Source organism: Capricornis sumatraensis, chromosome 1 (genome assembly GCF_032405125.1).
Source record: "Capricornis sumatraensis isolate serow.1 chromosome 1, serow.2, whole genome shotgun sequence".
In the NCBI taxonomy this organism is placed as follows: Eukaryota; Metazoa; Chordata; class Mammalia; order Artiodactyla; family Bovidae; genus Capricornis; species Capricornis sumatraensis.
In genome coordinates this window covers 7,282,653-7,297,028 of record NC_091069.1, presented here as the reverse complement: position 1 = coordinate 7,297,028, position 14,376 = coordinate 7,282,653, and the positions used below count along the sequence as shown (strand labels likewise).

General features: G+C 52.6%; 1 non-coding gene across 1 annotated transcript; it reads left to right on the top strand.

Annotated features, from left to right (window-relative positions):
* The first annotated feature begins 12,129 nt into the window (after positions 1-12,129).
* TRNAG-UCC (transfer RNA glycine (anticodon UCC)) lies at positions 12,130-12,203 on the top strand. The gene has a single exon. It is a non-coding gene; the product is annotated as a tRNA-Gly (tRNA).
* The last annotated feature ends 2,173 nt before the right edge of the window (positions 12,204-14,376 follow it).

Below are 14,376 nucleotides of genomic sequence, written 5' to 3'. Positions count from 1 at the left end.
CAAATCTTCACTGTGCAAAAAACACTGCATCTGTGAAGTGCAATAAATGGAAGCCTGGTAAAACGAGGTGTGTCTGTTGGAGCAAATGTAAATAGTTTCTTCAAATGAAAAAAGTCAGGGCACAATGGATACTAACGATTGGACTGGGGCCTGGATGGAAGGAGCCAAGCCAGGGAGGGTTCCTGGGCAGGGCAGGCCCGTGAGCCAGGGGCTGGGTGGTGCATGGGGCTGAGAGTACAGACACGGACAGCATCTCAGTGGTCCAGGGTGAGAAAGAAGGCGACCGGCCAGGAGGCCTCTGCAGGTTGTCAGTCGGGGTGTGACCTGATGGGACACAGATTTTAATAGGATCCGTCTTGCTGCTCTGGGGGTGAAGGCAGGTGCAGGGAGACTGTTGGGAAGTGGAGAATTGGTGCCCAAGAGTCACGGTTCATTGAATGTTGAGGGTACACATGGATTTTCCATCAATACCCCTGGGAGCAGGTGCTATTATTACCTTCCCTGTGCAGATGAAAGAACTGTGGCCCAGAAAGGTTAATTAGCCTGTGGAAGGTCACACAGGCAGTGAGGTGCCGAGGTGGGACAGAAACTCAGGTCATCTGAGTGGGGAGCCTGAGCTTTTAAACCCTGCACCCACTGGCTGTGTGGGGCACCAGTAGAAGGTCAAAGGCCACGCAGCAGGGAAGGGGCGAAGGTGGGACCTGCCCTTACATCTGCCAGGCTCTCCATCCATACAGCATCAGGCAGTGATGCCCTGCTGGACCCATTGCCCAAGAGTCACCTGGGTAGTTGGCTAAATGCAGATTCCTGGGAGTGGGCTCAGATGGACAGAATCAGAATCTCTGGAATGGGGCCTGGGAACCTGCATTTTTAAAACCAGAAATTCCCCTCCTTTTTCCTACCCCGACCCTTGTGGGCATCCTGAAATCTGGGAACTCAGTTGCTCACTCAGCTCATGTATTTCCCCTCTGGAGTGTAAGCCCAGCCCAGCCTTGCTGGGAGGATGGGTGGCAATGTCTGGGCTAGTCCCTGCGGGTCAGGGTGGAGTTCTGGGCCTGGTATTACTTCTGTCCTGAAGCTGATCCTTGGTGGTGGGAGCTGCCAGCCCTGTCCGCCTTGGGGTGCAATCCCTGCCCCCACGAACGATCCTTCTTCTTGCCTCACCTCCCCCACCTCGAACCCTCAAGGGCAGGGACCCCCCACCCTCACTCAGCTTTTAACTCCACCCCAGCATAGATCCTGGAGCCCTGTAGGGTCAGGTCAAGCATCCTTGAAATGGACCAGGGCTCCTGGACCTGTGTGTACAGCCCGTTGCCACCTGCCTGCTGACTTTAACATCTCCGACCTGAGGCTGAGTTTCCTCTACAGGGAAAAGGCAAGAGAAAGCACGGGGCGCCGCGCCCAGGCGTCACACAGCCACCTTTTCCTGTTCGGTGCTGCTGCCCTCTGATGCCCCTGCCCACTGGGCACACACCTGCCTCGTCTCTAGGGCTCAGGACTCAACTGAGGCCTCTGGGCTGAGCTCCGTCCTCTGGAGCTCCCCGTTTCCCACACCTGTGTTGGGGGTTGCTCGATCTAGAGGGGGGGACGGCAGTGTCACAGTCAGAGACAGGAGGACTGCGGGCTGTGGGTGTCCTGGCAGGGGCAGAGCTGGCCTGGACCCAGGTTTTGGACTCCTGTCCCTCTGCCCTTTCCCCTTCTTACTCAGTTAATTGGAGGTGGGGGAGGTATGCATGTTTCCCCTCTCTAAACTGGGACCTGTTGCTGTATTGTATCTCTTTGTACTTCAGTCTCATCTGTTGAAACGAGGTCAGGGTGGTATCATCTGTGGGTGACACGGTATGGAGAAGTTTTGGCGTAGGCCAGGCACCCGATCAGTGCTCCGGGTTGTTGCAGCTGTTATCTGGGTTGTCAGGGCCTCGGGTTCCTGGGGCCCCTGGAGAGAAGGCACATCAGATGCTCTGGAAGCCCCACACCCCAGGTTAAGTGGATTGATGTGGTCTTGAGGCCAGGAAGTGGCAAAACCTCATCGAAGCCCAGGCTCTCTTACCCAGAGCCTGTACTCCTTACTAGGGGTCTAGAGTCAGAAGGAATCTCCTTATCCCTCCCTCCCTCTACCCGTCCCTCCAGCCCTCCATTCATCCTTCCAGCCATTCCTTCATCTCTCCATCCATCTATCCATCCCTCTTTCCATCCATCCATCCTTCCACCTCTTCATCCACCCATCCATATCTATCCACCCATCCTTTCCTCCATCCATCCATCCCTCTTTACATCCATCCATCCCTCCTTCTGGGCTTCCCTCATAGCTCAGTTGGTAAACCATCTGCCTGCAATGCAGGAGACCTGGGTTCGATTCCTGGGTCAGGAAGATCCCCTGGAGAAGGAAATGGCAAACCCACTCCAGTATTCTTGCCTGGAGAATCCCATGGATAGAGGAGCCTGATGGGCTATAGTCCATGGGATTGCAAGAGTCGGACATGACTTAGCGACTAAACCGCCACCACCATTCCCCCTTCCACCTCTCCATCCATCCATCCATATCCATCCATTCACCCATCCCTGCATCCCTCCTTCCATCCCCTCATCTCTGTCTGCATCCATCCATTCATTCATTTGGCAAATGTTTATTGAGTGCCCGATATATGCCATTTCAGTGGCCTTCTCCCAGTGGCAACATATGGCCCTGAGTCAGCCACACTTTGCCTGTGGTGAGGGGCTGATGAGATACTGTGTTGTCTGGGTCCCAGGGCCAAGGCCGACCTTTTATTCCCTGTCTAGGTGGGTGGAGTCCGGAGAGGTTCCAAAGACTGACCTCCCCCGGAGCCAGAGAGGGTGTGGGGGCCTCTGTTCATTCAGGATGGACTTTGAGTTTAGCCGCTGGTTCCCTTGTGTGTTTAACCAGACACTCATCACTTCATCTGTGCACTTATAGTTAATTCTCAGCCCCAGTGTTTCCCTGGTGTACTGTATGTACCAGGCTGGGAAGCCACAAGTCACACAACATCCCTGGGCCTCGCTCCTGGGAGGAAAGTAGGGAAGCCTTTAGATGGCAACTGCTCAGGTCAAGGGTTTTGCAGGGTGGGGGAACCACAGGTGCTCTCTGCCTCCCATGGGGCAGTGCAGGCTTCACAAGAGGAGGTGATATTGGGCTCAAAATCCTTGTAGAAGAAACAAGGGACTGCTTGGTGCTTGCCTGAGTGATGAGAAGCCACCAGGGCCCAGGGACACTTTGGCCATGGTGAGGAGAGGAGCGTCAGACTTGGCTTCCATCACCCGTCACGCCCACAACGGGGCATTGTCTTCGCTTTGGCTCTGTCTCTGCATTCCTCCTGGAGTTATTTCTCCGCTCTTATCCAGTAACGTATCGGGCACCTACCGACCCGGGGAGTTCATATTTCAGTGTCATGTCTTTTTGCCTTTTCATCCTGTTCGTGGGGTTCTCAAGGCAAGAATACCGAAGTGGTTTTGCCATTCGCTTCTCCAGTGGACCACATTTTGTTAGACGTCTCCACCATGACCCGTCCATCTCGGGTGGCCCTACACAGCATGGCTCATCGTTACATTGAGTTAGATGAGGCTGTGGTCCATGTGATAAGTTTGATTAGTTTTCTGTGACTGTGGTTTTCATTCTGTCTGCCCTCTGAGAGAGAAGGATAAGAGGCTTATGAAGGTTTCCTGATGGGAGAGACTGACTGTGGGAGAGACTGGGTCTTGTTCTGATGGGCGAGGAGATCCTCAGTAAATCTTTAATCCAATTTTCTGTTGATGGGCAGGGCTGTGTTCCCCCCCTTTTGTTGACCTGAGGCCAAACTATGGTAATGAAGATGATGGCGACCTCCTTCCAAAGGTCCCGTGCACGCACTGCCACACTCAGTGCCCCCGACCCTGCAGCAGGCCGCCGCCTCCCCACGCCTCCCCAGAGACTCCTGGACACCCCCAGGCGAGTCTGGGTCGGTCTCTCATGGGGTCGCTGCTCCTTTCTCCTGGGTCCTGGTGCACAAGGTTCTGTTTGTGCCCTCCCAGAGTCTGTTTCCCAGTCCTGGGTAAGTTCTGGCAGCTCTATGCTGGGGTTAATGGCGACCTCTTCCCAGAGGGCTTATGCCACACCCAGGTCTGCGGCACCCAGAGCCCCTGCCCCTGTGGCAGGCCACTGCTGACCTGTACCTCCTCAGGAGACACTCAGACACTCAAAGGCAGGTCTGGCTCAGTCTCTGTGGGGTCTCCTTGTGCACACAAGGTTTTGTGCGAGCCCTCTGATCATCCCTGGCAGGGATTCTTAATGCTATTTCGCCCCTCCTACCATCTTGCTTCCTGCATAATAGCTTTCACTGGCATACGGGCTTCCCTGGTGCTCAGACGGTAAAGCGTCTGCCTGCAATGCGGGAGATCTGGGTTCGATTCCTGGGATGGGAAGATCCCCTGGAGAAGGAAATGGCAATCCATTCCAGCACCCTTGCCTGGAAAATCCCATGGACGGCAAAGCCTGATAGGCTACAGTCCACGGGGTCACAAAGAGTCAGACACAACTAAGCAACTTCACTTACCATCCTGCTGGGGCTTCTCCTTTGCCTTTGACCGTGGGATATCTTTTTTTGGTGGGCTCCAACATTCTCCTGTTGATGGTTGTTCAGGAGCGAGTTGTAATTTCAGAGTTCTAGCAGGAGAAGATGAGTGCCTGTCCTTTTACTTTGCTATCTTGTAAGATCTAAATCAGACGACCATTATATCTACTACTGTGGGCAACAATCCCTTAGAAGAAATGGGATAGCCATCATAGTCAACAGAAAAGTCCACAATGGAGTACTTGAATGCAGTCTCAAAAATGAGATGATGTCTGTTCGTTTCCAAGGCAAACTATTCAATATTACAGTAATCCAAGTCTATGCCCCGACCAGTAATGGTGACGAAGCTAAAGTTGAATGGTTCTGTGAAGACCTACAAGACCTCCTAGAACTAACACCCAAAAAAGATATCTTTTTCATCATAGGGGATTGGAATGCAAAAGTAGGAAGTCAAGAGATCCCTGGAGTAAAAGCAAATTAGGTCTTGGAGTACAAAATGAAGCAGGGCAAAGGCTAACAGAGTTTTGCCAAGAGAATGCACTGGTCATAGCAAACACCCTCTTCCAACAACACAAGAGAAGACTCTGCACATGGACATCACCAGATGGTCAATGCCGAAATCAGATTGATTATATTCTTTGCAACCAAAGATGGAGAAGTTCTATACAGTCAACAAAAACAAGACTGGGAGCTGACTGTGGCTCAGATCATGAACCTCTTATTCCAAAACTCAGACTTAAATTGAGGAAAGTAGGGAAAACCACTAGACCATTCAGGTATGTCCTAAGTCAAATCACTTACAATTATACAGTGGAAGTGACAAATAGATTCAAGGAATTAGATCTGATAGACAGAGTCTGAAGAACTATGAACAGAGGTTTGTGACATTGTATAGGAGGAGGCAGTGATCAAGACCATCCCCAAGGAAAAGAAATGCAAAAAGTCAAAATGGTTGTCTGAGGAGGCCTTACAAATAGTTGAGAAAAGAAGAGACTCTAAAGGCAAAGGAGAAAAGGAAAGATAGACCCATTTGAATGCAGAAAGAATAGCAAGGAGAGATAAGAAAGCCTCCCTCAATGATCAGTGCAAAGAAATAGAGGAAACCATAGAATGGGAAAGACTAGAGAGACCTCTTCAAGAAAATTAGAGATACCAAGGGAACATTTCATGCAAAGATGGGCTCGATAAAGGACAGAAATGGTATGGACCTAACAGAAGCAGAAGGTATGAAGATGAGGTATCAAGAATACACAGACAAACTATACAAAACAGAGCTTCATGACCCAGACAACCACAATGGTGTGATCACTGGACTAGAGCCAGACATCCTGGAATGGGAAGTCAAGTGGGCCTTAGGAAGTATCACTATGAACAAAGCTAGTGGAGGTGATGGAATTCCAGTTGAGCTATTTCAAAGCCTGAAAGATGATGCTGTGAAGGTGCTGCACTCAATATGCCAGCAAATTTGGAAAACTCAGCAGTGGCCACAGGACTGAAAAGGTCAGTTTTCATTCCAATCCCAAAGAAAGGCAATGCCAAAGAATGCTCAACTACTGCACACTTGCACTCATCTCACACGATAGCAAAGTAATGTTCAAAGTTCTCCAAGCCAGGCTCAACAGTATGTGAAACATGAACTTACAGATGTTCAAGCTGGACTTAGAAAAGGCAGAGGAACCAGAGATCAGATTGCCAACATCTGTTGGATCATAGAAAAACCAAGAGAGTTCCATAAAAGCATCTATTTCTGCTTTATTGACTATGCCAAAGCCTTTGACTGTGTGGATCACAACAAACTGTGGAAGATTCTTCGAGATGGAAATACCAGACCACCTTACTTGCCTCCTGAGAAACCTGTATGCAGGTCCAGAAGCAATGGTTAGAACTGGACATGGAACAACAGACTGGTTCCAAATTGGGAAAGGAGTACGTCAAGGCTGTATATTGTCACCCTGCTTATTTAACTTATATGCAGAGTACATCATGAGAAATGCCAGGCTGGATGAAGCACAAGCTGGAATCAAGATTGCCAGGAGAAATATCAATAACCTCAGATATGAAGATGACACTGCCCTTATGGCAGAAAGTGAAGAAGAACTAAAGAGCCTCTTGATGAAAGTGAAAGAGGAGAGTGAAAAAGTTGGCTTAAAACTCAACATTTAGAAAACTAAGATGGCATCTGGTCCCATCACTTCATGGTGAATAGATGGGGAAACAATGGAAACAGTGACAGACTTTCTTTTCTTGGGCTGCAAAATCACTGCAGATGGTGATTGCAGCCATGAAATTAAAAGACGCTTACTCCTTGGAAGAAAAGTTATGACCATCTTAGACAGCATATTAAAAAGCAGAGACAGTACTTTGCCAACAAAGGTCCATCTAGTCAAAGCTATGATTTTTCCAGTAGTCATGTATGGATGTGAGAGTTGGACTATAAAGAAAGTTGAGCGCTGAAGAATTGATGTTTTTGAACTGTGGTGTTGGAGAAGACTCGAGAGTCCCTTGGACTGCAAAGAGACCACATCAGTCAGACCAAATCAGGACTAAAGGAAATCGGTCCTGAATATTCATTGGAAGGACTGATGCTGAAGCTGAAGCTCCAATACTTTGGCCACCCGATGCGAAGAACTGACTCATTGGAAAAGACCCTGAAGCTGGGAGGGATTGGGGGCAGGAGGAGAAGGGGACGACAGAGGATGAGATGGTTGGATGGCATCACCGAGTTGATGGACACGAGTTTGCGCAAGCTCCGGGAGTTGGTGATAGACAGGGAAGCCTGGCGTACTGCAGTCCAAGGGGTGCAAAGAGTTAGACACGACTGAGCGACTAAACTGTCTGACTGAGTAGAGGAGAGAGGGGCCCTGGAAGCCATGGGCTGGGAGGTTAACTGAGGCAGACTAACTGGGTTCAGGGATTTCTATAGGGGCTCAGGGGCCCAGGGCTGGCAGCTGTGACAGAGTGGACCAGAGGCTTGGAGGCCCAGGGGAGTCTGCAGTGGCCAGGAGCTCATGGAGTCCTGGGGCCACCTGGCTCTGATTCTGTCCCCTGATGGGGGCCCCCTCTGCTGCCTGGGCCTAAGGGCTCACGTGTGGTCCAGGCAGGCTCCTCCGTTGGTCCAGGGCACCAGCCCACCGTCCTCTTCCAAGGATCTCCGCTCTGGGGTGGGGTGGAACAGGGCAGGGAGACTGCCTGGAGGAGAGGGCAGCCAGGAGCTGCTTGGTGACAGCCACAGCCCCCTCTTCTCTGGGTGCTCCCCGAAATCGTGAAATAAATTAGGCAAAATCAAAATCAGACTCTCTTCATCAGGAGAAATTACTCATTTCAAATATTTGCAGCCGGTTGAACTGAAATTTAGCAAGATGAGGACTTACTTAGATGAATAATCTGGGGCCTTTTCAAAGACAGTTTTTACTCAGCAGTTTTCCTGATTCCAGAGCCCCGTTCCCATCAGGAGCTACCCTCCTGCCTTATCTCCCGGGCTCCCTCCTTGCACTCCCAATTCTGGCCTGTTTCTCCTCCTTTTCAGATCTTTTTCCCCCCTTTGATTTCATTTGCTAAGTCTGCAAATATTCTCTGAGTGCCTCCTCCTGCCTGGCTCTGAGTTTGGCCTGAGGACCCAAGGTGACAGGCTGGTCCAGCCCCCAACCCTGGGGAGCAGTTGGGTCTTCTTGGCTCGGGACTGGCCCTACCCACAGGCAGGGTATCCACCCGTTATTTGTCCTGTGTGGCACTTCTTAATGCTTGGAGAACATTCTTTTCCACGCTTTTTAAAAAGAAAGCTTATATAACCACCTCTCTGGAGGCCCTTTGGAGGCTGGGAGAAAATCTGGAGAATTCCACCCCTTCCCCTGACCCCTTCCTCCTCCGCATCAGCTCATGCCCTTCGGGATGGGTGGTGTTTGATGAAAGCCAGGCCTGAGCTCGACCACCCTCGGCAGACAGAGCGGTGCAGGAAGTGGACGGCGGCAGGGCGCACCCACCAGAGGAGGGGTGGGATGAGAAAGCAGGAAGGAGACTGAGGCCATTCTTGGAAAGAAGCTTCCAGGCTGGTTGCGGATGCTTAACATACCTCCTGGCTCCCAGGGTCCTGGGCTGTCGTGTCCGCTAGCTAGTGGGGACATGGGATGGGCTGCGCTAGTCCCTGCTTCCTTGTTCAGATGAGAAGTGTGTGTGAAATAGGAGAGGGCTTCCGTGTGGTTCAGTGGTAAAGAATCCATCTGCCAATGCAGGAGACGTGGGTTCAGTCCCTGGGTCGGGAAGATCCCCTGGAGGAGGAAATGGCAACCTACTCCAGTGTTCTTGCCTGGGAAATCCCATGGACAGAGGAGCCTGGCGGGCTACTGTCCATGGGGTTGCAAAAGATTCGGACATAACTTAGCAACTAGACAAACACAAAAACATAAAGGGCTGTGCACAGTGTGCTGAACACATACAATCAGGAGTGTGTGTGAAATAGTGGGGAGGAGGAGGAGGAGGAGGAGGGGCGCAAGAAGGGTGAGGATGAGGCGGGAGAGGAGGAGGGACAGAGGGAGAGTGGTTTGGGAAGGCGAGGGCTTGAATTGGGCTGGAAGGATAAACCCCGCTTGTGAGAACACACGAGGCCTGAGTTGGTTCCTTTGGGGGATCCTGGGGTGTAAGGTGGAGGCCTGTATGAAAACGCGAGCATTTGTGTCCCAGGGACCCCAGAGTCCTTGCCGCTGCACAATTTCACCCCCTCCAGTCCCTTCCTTTTTCCTCCTCTCTGCCACGAGGAGCGACTTTCAGTTCCTGCAACGGAGAGGGCTCATGTTGGCCTCAGGGCCTTTGCACATCCTGTCTCTGCCCCTCGAATGCTCTTTTTTGGCCTGTTTCCTGGGTCTCAGCCTGGATGTTGTGGGGGCCCTGAGGAGCTTCTGTCATTTGACCAGCAGCTGGGTAAGCTGGGCTGAAGACGGAAGCCTGGGAGTGTGTAGATGGGGCTGGAGCCAGACCTGGAGGGGAAGTGGAGGTGGGGGGGTGGTGCGGAATGGAGCAGTGAGGAGAGGACCTGGGCCAGAGCCCTAAGGAGCAGACAGTTAGGGGACCCTCAGAGGAGGAGTGGGTTATCAAGGAGCAGCAGAACGTGGAAGCCAAAGCTTTTTTATTCTCCCCCTTGGCTGCACCATGCAGAGATCAAACCCACACCCCCCGCAGTGAAACCACGGAGTTCTAACCACTGGGCCGCCAGGGAAGTCCCGGCAAAGCCTTTACAGGTCATGACATCCCTCTCTCACATGCTCCTAGAAAGTCAGGGCATAGAGTGTCGCCCCTGGCACCCAGGGGCCCCTTCCCCTCCACACTGCCCCTCACCACCGTGCGCCCCTTCCTGTTCGCACCGCCTTTGTCTCCCCTAGAGGTAACCCCTATCCTAACTTTTGGAGGAATCCTTCCCCTGACTGCCTCTAGAGTTTCACGTATCTCTGCCTCGGGATTTAGGCTGGCCCGCCTGTGACCGAGGAAGTAGGCTCTTTCTGCTTCCTCATCTGTGCGATGAGCCCAGCCCGTGCCACCCGCCCCACCCCCCGCTCCCCCGCCAAGGGAGACGGAGGGGACACAATGCAGAAGCTAGGTATTGCATTTCCTGATGATGGCTCACTGGTTAAATTCCAGGAACTGATTTTATGGCGCTGACGGAGGGAGCCCTGGTTGCTTCAACACAGCTTCCTGGGGGGTCCCACGGAGCACAGGGTGCAGAGTGGGGAGCGGGTCAGGCTAGATGCCTGCTCTCACGGAGTTCACGGCCCTCCTCCCTCCTCTGTCCCACGCATCTGCCCTGAGTTCCTGCTCTATGTCCGGTATGGTGCTGGGGTGCTGGGGGTCTGCAGGGAGGCAGACAGATGGGCACCAACGCCCCCCATCCCCAGCAATGGGGGAGACAGACCTTGACCACATCATTCCCCAAGTAAGTAAGTGAGACTGATGGGCCCCAGGTCAGGGGCTCAGATATCAGTCACTTATGGACCCAGCTTGCTCTCAGGCGATGGTGAGCTCCAAGGTCTACTTGGAGCAAGTCTTCAAGGATTAGATTTGCTTGTGAAGCACGTGCGTGTGCATGAGTGTGTGCTCAGTTGCATTTGCCACTCTGAGGACGTAGCCCTCCAGGCTCTTCTATCCATGGGATTCTCCAGGCAAGAATACTGGAGTGGGTTGATATTTCCTTCTCCAGGGGATCTTCTCAACCCAGGGATCGAACCTGCGTCTCCTGCACTGGCAGGCAGATTCTTTACCACTGAGCCACCTGGGAAGTTCCTGCACTGTGCCTGTAAACGCCCCGACTGTTGCTGCTTTAATCTCTTCTTTTAGGGTCTCATCCCTGCATGCACCCCAAGTCATGCCCCTGGTTGGCCTCATGCTCAGTCTGAAGGCAGGGAGGCCTGTGGCCTTTGTAGCTGGTCCAGGATTCTGGGAAGTGGGCATCTCTCCCTCCCGTGGCCAGGAGGATGAAGGGCAGGACGACTCTGCCCTGTGATGCCCTTGGGAACTCTCTGAAGTCAGTGGTTCAACTGCAACTCAACTTGAAATGCCATGTGAATTTTTGGGTCCCTTTGATCTGAAACCAGGGGTTTCCCACCCAGGCAGAGGAGGAAGTAGGGGCTTAAAACAAAAAGAAATGCCTTTTTAGGCAAAAGTCTGTGATGGGGATGAGGTTCGTGGTGGGAATCCAGGGTGGCCACAGCGGGAGGGTCGCCAAGCCTCTGCTGGGCTCATTTACTGGGACATGGATGGAGGGATCGCTCCGTTGCCCTTCCCATCGGGGGGGGCCACCACAACATAAAAGGGCTTTTTCTGACCCTTTTTACTCTCTGATGAGGGCAGGGTGCCAGGATAGGGGTGGGTGGCATGGGGTTTTCTTTTCTTGTCTCCTCATTGTCTTCAGAAAAGAAAAATTGACACCCCTCCACCCTGCCCCCGACACAGTCTTCTTGGCTGTTCACGCTCTGGGCCCTACTGCTCCTTCCTGCTGGGGCTGGTTCAGAGGAGTCTCTGCTAGGCCTCTGTCATCCCGCGAGCTGCAGACGGGACATTGGCCTAAGGCACTGGGGAGCCATGGATGGATCTTTAGGAAGGGTATAGCATGAGGACATAGGGGATTAGAGTTGCCACATAAAATACAGGACATCCAGTTAAATTTAAATTTCTGGTAAATAGTCATTTTTCAGGGTAGGTGTGTCCTCAATATTGCATGGGACAGACTTGAATTAAGATTTTATTTACTGTTTATCTGAAATCTCAGATGTAACAAAGCATCCTATATTTTTATTTGTTAAATCTGGCAACCCCAAATGGAATGAACATTTCTCCAGGCCCAGGGCGTGAGTTATAGCCGACCAAGAAGGGGATGGGGAGGAGGCCACAGCCCACCACGGGATTCCAGAATCTCCTGGGGGTTGCCTCACCCCTGTCCTTGACTTCAGAAACTTTTTCCTGAAACCGAGGGCAGAAGGGAAGGGCCACAGAGGTGTGGGCATCGCTGGGTGCAAGGCTGGGGAGTAGGGTGGAGGCATAAGGCAGTTTTCACAGCTTCTTAAACTGTGGTTCCCGGACTGCCCTGATGGTCCAGTGGTTAAGACGCCGTGCTTCCAACGCAGAGGGCATGGGTTCGATCCCCAGTCAGGCACGTTCACACGGTGGTTCCCACAGAGATGCCAGTGCTGCTCGTCACTAGTGACAGGATGGGAACACGCAGTGAGTCCTTGTCCTCACCTGCCCTGCGGGGCCCCACGTCTCTGTCGAGGGTGCAGAGGCTCCAGGGGCCCTGACCGGCCCCATCACCCAGCCCCGAGTGGCAGCGTGGGAACTGGAGCCCACTGGGGTCTGTCTGACTCCAGGACTAGCCTCTCAATCCCAAGGCTCATTGCCCCTCCCAGTCTTGGGTTCTCCTCTCTGACCCCTGACCCCTTGCTGACCTGGCCTAGGCCGCTGCTTGCTTTTTACAGCTTGCCTGCCCTGGACCTGGGGCTCTGTCTCCAGCATCCTGCCCTCCAGGTGGGGTCTCCTTGAGAGCAGTGCCTTTTGTTCCCAAATGTCAGACGGGACATCTCCCTTGATCCCACTGCTCCACAGCCCCTCAGTCCCAATGACCCCAACAGTCAGGTAGAGGGCTCTCACCAGAACCCTACCATGCTGGCACCTGACCTTCCACTCCCAGCCTCTAGTACTGTGAAACATCCATGCCTGCTGTCAAAGTGCCCCAGTCTACGGAGTTTCGTCCAGCAGCCCAAGCTAAGACAGGAGGGCAGTGGTCGGGTACAGTCGGCAGGGCCCTGGTTGATAAGGGCTTGGACATAGCACACAGCTCTGTGTGTTTAAGGAACCCTAGGTCATGGTGAGCTGAAGGGCAGTTAGGAACGTGGAGGAGGCGCAGGAGAGTGGGCTTTAGCTGGGAGGCTGGGGGCCCTGAGTAACATTCAGACTTGCTGCTATGTAGGAACACCCTTTGTTCTGATTTTAGATGATATAATGAAAACATTCTGTGCCTCAGTGGGAATTTACTTTCTTTCCTGAGATGGTTTCTAGAGGCAAAAGCTGCTCATTGTTGTGAGCTCCTTGTTGGGTAGGACCGTATATCCTACCTTATATCCTTAGATATGCCTTTAGTCACAGGTGTTAGACAAACTCCCAGACCAATGAAAGTTTACCTAAAAAGAAGACCAGGGAAGGTGCTTACAAGGCCTATTCCACCTTAGGGTCAGGGTCAGGGCCCTGGGTTGCTTCTCTGTGATTCTCTCGGTATATCTTTCATGCTGACAAGATGGCTGCTCAGCTCTAGGCATGGGCCTCATGCTGACAAGGTGGCTGCTGCAGCTCCAGCATCCCATCTTTACCAGACCACAAGCCCAAGTGGGAAGGGTGAGGGTGTGTGACAGAAGGTACAGTGAGGGTGTGGAGATAGTGCTCTCCTCCTGTACTTCTCCCCTTTAATCAGGGAGGGAAAGGTTTTCCCCTGAGGCCCCTGGAGCCTTTGCTTCATATGCCATTGGCCAGAGCTAGTCCCATGGCCTCTTCTGGCTGCAAGGGGGGTGGAAAAGCAAGCGCATGATTTTTGCAGCCTCTGTGATGGGAGGCAACTGGGGGACTTGCTGCCAGGAGAGTTGGCCTTCGACGTCTGTTAGTCTCCCTTTTTCCAGGATGTGACTATTCACACTTTCGTGCGTCAGTTAGTCACTCAGTCATGTCTGACTCTGTGACCCTGTGTAGCCCCCAGGCTCCTCTGTCCATGGAATTCTCCAGGCAAGAATACTGGAGGGGGTTGCCATTCCCTTCTCCAGAGGAGCTTTCTGACCCAGGGATCGAACCTGAGTCTCCTGCATTGCAGGCAGATTCTTCACCATCTGAACCACCAGGGAAGTCCTTTTGGGTCAGCCCCCAAAATTCACCCTTTTGGGTCAACCCTAAATATTGCCGTTCTGTGGAGCCAACTTCCCTTGGCAACTAGCTAAGCCTTCCTCTGCCCCTCACCCCTAGGACACCTGGAATCCTGCCATGGGAATCCCTTCCTTTCAACGTATGATGTTCCTGAAGAAAACTCTTGGCAGGTGAATGGGTGAATGTGACATACACTTGAGTGTTATAATGGGGTTTCTGTTCCCCTGAAGCAGCAGTTCCCTGGTGGCTCAGACAGTAAAGCCTCTGCCTACAATGCAGGTAGACCCGGGGTCGACCCCTGGGTTGGGAAGATCCTCTGGAGAAGGAAATGGCACCCCACTCCAGTACTCTTGCCTGGAAAACCCCATGGGCGGAGGGGCATGGTAGGCTACAGTCCATGGGTTCCCAAAGAGTCGGACACGACAGC